The sequence below is a fragment of the Hippocampus bargibanti genome, linkage group LG04, assembly GCF_051943395.1.
Source record: "Hippocampus bargibanti isolate YZ-2025 linkage group LG04, ASM5194339v1, whole genome shotgun sequence".
NCBI lineage: Eukaryota > Metazoa > Chordata > Actinopteri > Syngnathiformes > Syngnathidae > Hippocampus > Hippocampus bargibanti.
In genome coordinates, this window is record NC_142737.1 from 18,273,438 (window position 1) to 18,282,643 (window position 9,206).

Below are 9,206 nucleotides of genomic sequence, written 5' to 3' on the forward strand. Positions count from 1 at the left end.
AAAAGAAGGCACGTGTCATACTGCTATGCCGTTTTAGAAAACATGACCCAATGCATGCGGTAAGAATGTTAGTTTGTTTCATCTGTCCATGAACTAATTAAATGTGTATGTATGCAAAAGGTCAAGAGTTGAACTGTTTCTTAATTCCATGCCGGGTCACTGCTTCTATCATTGCTGCTTTTATATTACCATCCACCGGGGGGGATTTCTTCAAGGATGACTGATTCTTAAAATCAACAAAATTAGTTCACAAAGATAGACAAGATGTCCTATTTTCTTCATGGCAGTCGTGGCATTGCAGCCACTCTTATGAATTCAAATATTTAGACCCTTCAAGCTCCCTGGTCAAAATAATGAGTTCCTTCCTGTGAAATTAAAATGGTTAAAGATGGCTTCAAATAGAGTTACTCAACTATGAAGGTAGATAGTGCCCCTTATCCCTCTTTTGCAAAACAAGACCTCTCTGTTATGCCACCTTTTGTGTTGCCCATGTCGGCTGTCAAATTCATTTGCATACTAATCCTTTTATAACATTGTTATTATAAGTTCTATTCAACCGTCAAAGAAAAACATTGTTCTTCCACATGCTGTTCAGCAGAGCCCTTCACCTCTGACAGCATATCCAAAGACAGCAATGGAACATCCAAGTTGAAAAGCTGTAACATGAAAAGTTCAATAGGCGAGTGGCTTGCTCACTCAGTCCTGAGCTTCTTTGCTCCGGCATTTCTGTGCGGCTTGTGTATGCTCCTGCCTGCTTGAATGTGTGTTGTTTGTCTTTCTTTAACATTCCAAAAACATGCCCCCAAGGTTATTTAACTCATTCACTGCCATTCCCAAATCTATTCGGGAATTGAAAAGCATGATGTGGAGCGCCACTCCCAAGTTTGTTTGGGTTTTTGTTTTTTTTTCTTGTGAGGGGTGTGTTTGAAGCTTCGGTCAGACCTCCGGCAATGTTTTTCCCTCCTACGAGGGGGCAGCATTTACCTTTTGTACAGCCGCCCTCACTTTCAATGCAGATACTCTACAATCAAGTAAGCTCAAAATAACCTTTTTGTTTGATGAAAGAAGAGAGTTTCTTACACTGTATTGAATGTTTATGTAGTCTTAAAACTCAATATTCTGTGGGTCCTGCAATTTGAGTGAAAATGACAAAAACCCTGGCACTTTATTGGATACATATTTGCACATTGTCTGGTAGTGACTGAGTTAAAGACTATAGACATAAATTGATGTGGGGATTTCTTAGATTTTTATTAAGGGAGGCAGAAAAAATTATCAGCTCACTTTGGGTGTGAGGCAGCTCTGCAATGGCATCCAGCCAATCAGAATCTTAATCTGAGAATCGTCTTTATTGGCCAAGTATGTAGAACACACAAGGAATTTGTCTCTGGTAGAACCCACGGCACTAGTATCATCATAAAAAAGACATGAAAAAAAGTATGGAGGACACTGGTAAAGGCTAATCTAATCTAGTCTAATCGAATTCCTTCATGTAAGTGCGACCTGTCACGAAAATCTGTGAGAAAATGTGCAAAGTATCAAGCAGACAGTGGTTCAAGTGAATACAGAGCTGGAGCTATAATGATTATCACAGAATGCTGTTTCTCAGGGTTGTGCACAATTGCAAAGAGGCACTATACAGTTATAGTATATTTTGGTTACTGTTTACAGAGTTAATGGCGACGGGGGAAGAAACTGTTTAAATGTCTGCTGGATTTGGCACCCATGGATCGGGAGCACTTGCCTGAGGGGAGTTGTTTGAAAAGGTGGTGGGCAGGGTACGGAGGGTCCAGCAGGATTTTCCATGTTGATTCTTGCCAGTGACGTGCAGTCAGGGGAGGCAGGTGAGGCTGTGCCTGTCATCATAGAAATATCAAATGACAAAATAAATTAAACGGTTATATTTATTTAGTGATTTAACATTCTTTTCCATTTAACCTCACTATTTTTGGATTTTTTTTTCAAAATCGCTGAATTTTCACATTTACCGTTCAAATTTCTCCACTGCGAGACTAATAAAGGCAAATCCAAATCCAAATACTAAGTAGAGACGAGCGGTGAGGCAGCAAGCCTCATCATGGATTGCGCAACCACTATGCTAACTGTGCTGGCTTTCTCTGCAGTTAGACTGCATTGCTGTCCCTCTGCATATCGCTGTTAAAGTGTTCAAAAGCATTTAGTATATGAACTAAATTTCTACAGTTTAGCTGGTGTATATAATGTACAGTCACTGTACATTATAAACACTGTACTACAGTGTTTATTTTATTTTATTTTATTTTTTGTCAAAACTGTGTGCATATGTGAGGCACACAGTTCTCCTGCCTCATGACAGGGGGCGCTGGTGATTACAGATTCTCCTTACGACTCCTCGGCTGCAGAATAATAGAATTAGTGACAGCAAGCTACAATAAACAGTTAGCAAGTTAAGTGCAACCATCCAGTCATGTTTTAGTGTTGCTTGGCCTTATTTTCAGAATGGAGGATTATAGATCTAAATTGAAAGACATTTCTAAACTGGACTTTCAATCGAAGCAGGAGATAATTAAAGGAAGACCAACACCGGACTGTATAGCTCACAAACTGTGAGGGGTGAATGTAAATCTCCTCTTCTCAGCTTTTTGGCCAAGAAGGATCTCATTGAAACTATTCCTGAAGTGACAAAGTTGCTCCAGCTCGTGTTCACTGTTCCAGCTACTACAGCATCAGTGAAGCTGTCATTCTCAGCACAAAAGACTGAAAACGTACAGTCGGAACAGGACTGATCAAGGACGACTTTCTTCACTGGCAGTGATCTCCATTGAGACAGAGAGACTTGGACTTCATTTATAAGTAAAGGTAACACGATAATAACGTTTTTTTTTAATTATTTGTTTCTATGCTGCAGTTTGTATACGGTATATAAAGAATGCTGACATGACATTTTAAACAAAACACATGAACTGTTGCCAATGAAATGGTGAATAAGCTACTCTGTGGAGTTCATATGTTTGTAAATCCGACTATGATGACGTCAGTGCCTCACCAGCCATAAACCTCACCACACGTCACTGATTCTTGCAGTGTGCAAGTTCTCAACAGTGAGGAGGGTGATGCCAATGATTTTTTTCCCCTCCCTCCTAACTGTCCGTTAAAGTTGGAATCAAAGCGCAATTAGTCAACAGTCAGTCACACTCAGTCCAATAATGAATTTCAACGAAAATAATATTGAATTACATATTGCCCTCTGTTAAAATTTTATGTTTGTTTCGCCACCCCAAAATGTGTCAGTGATGGCAAAGAGGAGAAATCTGATTTTGGATGTCTAATACAAAATTGTTTATAGTCACAAATGAAAGGCCACCAAAAAGTGGGTTCCTTTAATTCTAAAGGCCCATGAATGATTTGAATGTTCTGTTGGTATTTTCGACTGCAGTCATTTTTAGTCTATTAAATCCTTAATCTTTCAATTCCTGGTTACGTTCCAGAATCATGCAAATTCTAGACCCGTGCATAATCTATTGAAAATAATCAGACCTATGACTACATAGCGGTAATATATGTCATCTTTTGGGTGACTTATATTCTAACTGCAATAAACAATGCCGCAGGATCTTTAGTTCACTTAGCATCAGAAAATCATTTTCAGAGTGATCACTGTTAAAAATGTCCTCATTGTGAGGCTCGTGCCCCATTGCAATATGGGGATCCATGCAGCCTGCGTAACATAACAGGAACACGTTGTTTTCTTGATAACTGCAACCTCATGATTTCATTTCCGCGTGATTTAGTGTCCTTGTCATAATTCTTCCGCAGATTCGCAACCAACGCCTTGAAAATAAAATGACCACAACAATTAAATGCACATGATTTATAAGCATATATGGCTCTTTAGTTTAGTTTAGTTGGTTTCTGTGCAATAAAACACAACTTTTAATTTGTATCTCTAATAAAATTTCGAGCAATTTCTCGTGGATGATTCATTGTATAGTTAGGAAGAATATTCACCACATACAATATTTAACAGTCACACAGATACTAAGTGTCATATAGACAGGATTTTAATTTGTACTTGCTAAAGTGGCGAGATAAACTACAAAACATAACAAAAATAAATGGGGATAAGTGGATCATCCCTAGCAGCAGTATGGCTTCATGCCAAAAAAGAGTATGACCGATGCAGCGTTTGCTTTAAGAATGCTGATAGAGAAGTATAGAGAAGGTCAGAAGGAATTGCATTGTGTCTTTGTAGATCTGGAGAAAGCGTATGACAGGGTGCCCAGAGAAGAGCTGTGGCATTGCATGAGGAAGTCTGGAGTGACGGAAAAGTATGTCAAAGCGGTACAAGACATGTATCACGACTGTAAGACAGCTGTGAGGTGTGCTGTCGGTGTGACTGAGGAATTCAAGGTGGAGGTGGGACTCTACCAAGGGTCAGCTCTGAGCCCCTTATTGTTTGCTCTGGTGATGGACAGGCTGACAGACGATGTTAGACAAGAATCTTCTTGGACCATGATGTTTGCAGATGACATTGTGATCTGTAGCGGACAGGGAACAGGTGGCGGAGAAACTAGAGATGTGGAGATATGCCCTGGAAAGGAAAGGAATGAAGATCAGTCGCAGCAAGACGGAATATATGTGTGTGAATGAGAGGGATCCAAGTGCAAGAGTGATGCTACAGGGAGAAGAGATAAAGATAATGGAGGATTTTCAGTACTTGGGGTCAACTGTCCAGAGCAATGGAGAGTGTGGAAAAGAGGTGAAGAAGCGTGTCTAGGCAGGCTGGAGCGGCTGGAGAAAAATGTCAGGTGTGATGTGTGATAGAAGGGTTTGGAGAAGTGTATAAAACCGTGGTCAGACCAGCCATGATGTTTGGACTGGAGACAGTGCCACTGTAGAAAAGACTGGAAGCAGAGCTGGAGTTAGCAGAGCTGAAGATGTTGAGGTTTTCTTTGGGAGTGACCAGGTTGGATAGGATCAGGAATGAGTACATTAGAGGGACAACTCATATTAGAGGCTTTGGAGAGAAAGTCAGAGAGGCCAGACTGAGATGGTTTGGACATGTCCAGAGGAGAGAGAGTGACTATATAGGGAAAAGGATGCTGAGCCTTGAACTGCCAGGCAGGAGACCGAGAGGAAGACCGAAGAGGAGGTTTATGGATGTGGTCAAAGAGGACATGAAGGGAGGAGGTGTGAGAGAAGAGGATGCACAAAACCGGGATAGATGGAGGACATTGATTCGCTGTGGCGACCCCTGAGGGGAAAAGCCGAAATATCTACCGGAAACAAATTCCTTGTGTGTTCTACATACTTGGCAATAAAGATGATTCTGATTCTGATATATATATATATATATATATATATATATATATATATATATATATATATATATATATATATATATATATATATATATATATATATATATATAATCTCTTTCATCTCATTTTCAGTACCGCTTATTCCTCATTAGGTTCGCGGGGGTTGCTGGAGCCTATCTCAACTGTCTTCGGGCACGAGGCGGGGGACACCCTGAATTGGTTGCCAGCCAACAGCAGGGCACACAAAAACATACAACAGTCACTCTCACACTCACACCTAGGGACAATTTGGAGTGGTCAATCTGCCTGCCATGCATGTTTTTGGAGTGTGGGAGGAAACTGAAGGACCCGGAGAAAACCCACGCGGGTCCGGGGAGAACATGCAAACTCCACACAGGGAGGCCGGACCGGGAGGCGAACCGGCGACCTCTGCACTGTGAAGCCCGTGTGCTAACCACTCGACTACCGGGCCACCCCCTATATATATATATATATATATATATATATATATATATATATGCTTGAGGAGCTACAATCAGTCACCTCCTCTACATGGATGACATAAAGCTGTATGCTAAGAGCGAAAGGGACATAGACTCCCTGATCCACACAACCAGGATCTACAGCAGTGATATCGGAATGTCATTCGGGCTGGAGAAATGTAGTCGGATAGTGACTAAGAGGGGCAAGGTAGTTCACACTTAAGGGGTCTCACTCCCTGAAGGAACAATAGCAGACATTGAAAACAGCTACAAGTACCTCGGTATACCACAGCTATGCCCTGCCAGTGATCAGATACCCTGCAGGAATAATAAGGTGGCCAAAGGAAGAGATTCAGACCACGGATGTTAAGACCCGAAAACTCCTCACCATGCACGGAGGGTTCCATCCCAAGTCCAGCACCCTGAGACTGTACACAAGCCGTAAGGAAGGAGGCCGGGGACTAGTGAGTGTGAGAGCCACTGTCCAGGATGAAACATCCAAGCTCCATGAATACATCAAAGAGAAGGCTCCAACGGATGATGTACTCAGAGAATGTCTTAGACAACGGATGATGTTCTCAGAGAATGTCTTAGACAATGGGGAACAGAGGATGAGGTGATGGGAGAGGGACAATCATGGGAGGAAAAGCCCCTACACGGCATGTACCACCGAACCATAGCAGAAGTGGCTGATTTCAAGAATTCCTATCAGTGGCTAGAGAGGGCTGGCCTAAAGGACAGCACAGAGGCACTCATCCTGGCTGATCAAGAGCAGGCCCTGAACACCAGAGCCATAGAGGCAGGGATATACCACACCAGACAAGACCCAATGTGTATGTTGTGCAAAGAGGCACCTGAGACAATCCAACACATAACTGCAGGGTGTAAGATGCTGGCAGGGAAAGCCTACATGGAGCGGCATAACCAGGTGGCTGGCATAGCCTACCGAAACATCTGTGCGCAGTATGGACTGGAAACCCCAAGGTCAAAATGGGAAACACCTCCCAAGGTGGTGGAGAATGACAGAGCAAAGATCCTGTGGGACTTCCAGATACAGACTGACAAGATGGTAATGGGCAACCAACCAGATATCGTGGTCATAGATAAAGGGGAAAGGAAAGCCGTTGTCGTGGATGTAGCGGTCCCGAGTGATGAAAACATCAGAAAGAAGGAACATGAGAAAATCGAGAAATACCAAGGGCTCAGAGAGGAGCTGGAGAGAGCCTGGAAGGTAAAGGTGACAGTCGTGCCTGTGGTGTTCGGAGCACTCGGGGCAGTGACCCCCAAACTCGACGAGTGGTTGCAACAGATCCCGGGAACAACATCGGACATCTCGGTCCAGAAAAGCGCAGTGCTGGGAACAGCACAGATACTGCGCAGTACCCTCAAGTTTCCTGGCCTCTGGTAGAGGACCCGAGCTAAAATGGGGGACAGACACCACCCATGGTGGGTGAGACGCAGATTTATATATATATATATATATATATATATATATATATATATATATATATATATATATATATATATATATATATATATATATATATATATGTGCCTTGCATTTTGCAATTTTACCTGGCATACGGACTATTTTTCGGGATACACACGGAGCTGCCACAATGAGTGATGTGTCATTCGCGAACTAGCCCGTTCTTCTAACAACAAAATGGCAGCCGACTGCATTTATTTCTCTATTCCCCGCCCCCAGTCTTCGGTTAAAGCCACGTGATTGGTCAAAAACGCAGCAGTGGGGGATGGGGTTACAGACAGGGAGAGTGAGGCCGTGCTCCATAAAACAAAATGGCGTCTTCAGTTAAAGCCACGTGATTGGTCAAGAACTCAGCAGTGAGGGGGGGGGGGCGTTAAACATTAAAGAGACAGGCAGGCAGAGAGAGAGTGAGAGAAAACACACACACACACACACACACACACACACACACACACACACACACACACACACACACGAAAGGGAGTTTTCAACCAAAAAAACAAAAGTGAAAAATTAAAGAAAAAACATAAAAAAGGTTAGAGAATGGATATAAAACAGTGAAATTTAGACTCGTTTCAACTTTGAAAATTCAAAAGCAGAATTTAGACTGGAAGGTTAAAATATCCCATCAATCAGGCTCCACAAATAACCCACACAAGTCATCTGTACACTTGATGTAAAAAGCTATTAACCCAGCTAAACAGATCACAATTGATGAACTAGATACAATTATCACAGAGAAAGCACCTACAAGGGATCATTCCTCAAGAGGGTGAAAGAAGCCTATGTTCCTCATCAAGTGTTTAATGCTGAGGAAACCGGACACTCCATTCCATCAAGCCATTAACGACCATCACAAAGGTAAATAAAATGACTTTATTGTACAGTACAGTTTATTTCTTTAATCATAATACTATAGCACATTTGTTATACATAAAATAAGGTATATCTTGTGTAGGTTTAAGGCCTAGAAAATTAGAAAGTAGAAAATTATGTTTTATGTGGACATGGGAACGCATTATTCTCATTTTAATGGTTTCCTATGGGAAATTAATTTTTGGGATACACACTGGTCACCTTACAGACTCCGTCTGGGAACCAATTAAGTTTGTAAGCCAAGGTGCCACTGTAGTTTTTATTTACTGAATTGGGATACTGTCAAATCGTGGATGAAAGAGAGAGAATGTTGAAGATGATTTGTGAAGAGATGTATTCTGATAGGAGTCATCTTGTTCGTGGCGAAATGCTGACAGTGACATTTTTTGCATCTATTTGTCTAATATCATTCAGTGCTATCATTTTGCGTCATATCAATTTATATTAAAGTGATTTACATTACCCGCGATTGGCTTCACCTCGTCCATGATCCTAATGAGGAAAAGCGGAATCCAAAAGGACAGACTGAGAGAATACTTAAATCAGTGTGTTTTGTTTTTGTCATCTTAATTAGTATGCCATGGGGGTGACTTATTAACATGAGGTGTGTCCGTGATTTTTTTTCTTGAAACTGTTACTCCAATGTCCTTCCATAGGAAGAAGAAGCAACAAATCATTTTTGTAATCCAATACCAAATGACCTTCAATTTAATCAACAAGAAAATAAACGGCATACGCTGAGGCAGCGTTTTCATCTCGAGTAGGGTAATTAATGTCACATATATAACATGCTTAATTGGCATCTAGTACATTAAATCACAGGTAGCTGACAGCCTTGGAGTACTGCAGTCACTCAGTTTTTCCCGAATGAATTTGAAGTATTTTGTACTCCACACAATATAAAAGCTTACAAATACAATGATGCCTCGAGAAGCAAGCTTGACAACGTCATTTTCCCTCACGGAAAAGGTCAACCGACGCCGCCGGACAAGTTGTGTCCATAATTTGTAAAATCGCTTCAAATGACTTCTACTGAGCGTATTTTACAAAGTTTCCACC